Raw genomic sequence first — 1498 nt, forward strand, 5'->3', positions numbered from 1 at the left:
CCTGTTGCTCTAGTCTAGGCCTATAACTTTCTGATTTCTTGGTGACCTCAGCATACTCCCAGCATAGTTACGCAGCCTATATCTGGGTCCCGAGAAGAGGTCTATTCCGCCACCATGAAGAAATATCTTTGCGGGTGTGGTGGGTACAAGTAGAGCACAGTAGAGCTGACCCATAATGGCTTCTGTGGGCCAGTATAGATATTGATAACTAAAAGCAAAAATAACCACATTACAATACACACTGACCAAAATACATAAATATTTTAGTAAGTATCCCTCAAATGTGTTTATTAAAGAGTAATTAAGGACATGTACTGACTTGTCAAATGCAAAGTGTGTACCTCCAAATTGTCAGCTTTACAAACATTTTGTAAAAAGTTAACTGAAACGCTAACTGCTCCACCATGCTTACATGAAAAAAGAAATCCTTATTATTATTATTATATTGTCTGAGATTTCAAATGAATCACACAAACACAAATTAATGATCAGTTTAATGGAAAGACAGGTACACCATACTCTAAATAATTAGCAGGGCTGAAGCTCTGTTTGCAACTATAGGTTTCCTAATTTTGAATAATATTAAATAAAGAGTGCAATTGTTCTCAAAGAAATACTCCCTTGGGCTGGTTCACTGACTTTAATAAAGCTTAGATTACAACCTTTTTCTTCTTTACATTTAGGAGTTTGGGGGCAGAGGGGAATGTGCATACGGAAAATATGTTAGAAATATATCAAAAATATATATCATAACCATCATGATCATCATTATTGTCATCATTGTCTGTAATATCACCGTCATTGCCATCAATTACATCATACATAATTATCACCAACAATATTATTACCGTACATCATCATTTAATGTAATTTAACTTGCTACAGCACGTGTGCTAAATGAGGAGTCCTATCTGAATTATTGCATTTATACGCTGTTGAAATTATGAAAATAGGATTTTTCTTTTTTTTGGTACACTGTATTATACAATGTAAGGTGACGTTTGTTTTGGTGTTGGCGTACTTTCTTTTGGATGTGGTTGGGGTGTTGACTGTGGTGAATGTCGTATGTTCGTACAATATTTTTGGCCAGTAATGTGAGGTAAAATTCATATATACCCTTACAACTAAAATCAAGAAATGGTGTGTGTCAGAACTGTCTTTCTGCTATCTACTTATGCAACATCCCCATGAGCTTTACATGTGAGTGGACAATATTGTGTACAGCTGTACAGAGTGTGAGTATGTGCAGCGACAAAACTGTGACTGCTTGATATTTTTTTTCCTTTGAGTAAACTATACAACAGCACTTCATCTACACCCCAGTTTCACTGTATGAGCAGCCTAGGATTTTCTCATCACATTACAGTTGTTCTTAGTTATTAATGAGTTTTTTTTCCAAAAGCCACATAAGGGGAACATGGTGAAGACAACAGCGACTCAAATGTATTGGCAGCAGGCTTTAAACCTGATACTGCAACATGAATGGCTGTTCATCCTG

Source organism: Morone saxatilis, unplaced genomic scaffold (genome assembly GCF_004916995.1).
Source record: "Morone saxatilis isolate NCDOM2014 unplaced genomic scaffold, NCSU_SB_2.0 Contig11, whole genome shotgun sequence".
Classification (NCBI taxonomy): Eukaryota; Metazoa; Chordata; class Actinopteri; family Moronidae; genus Morone; species Morone saxatilis.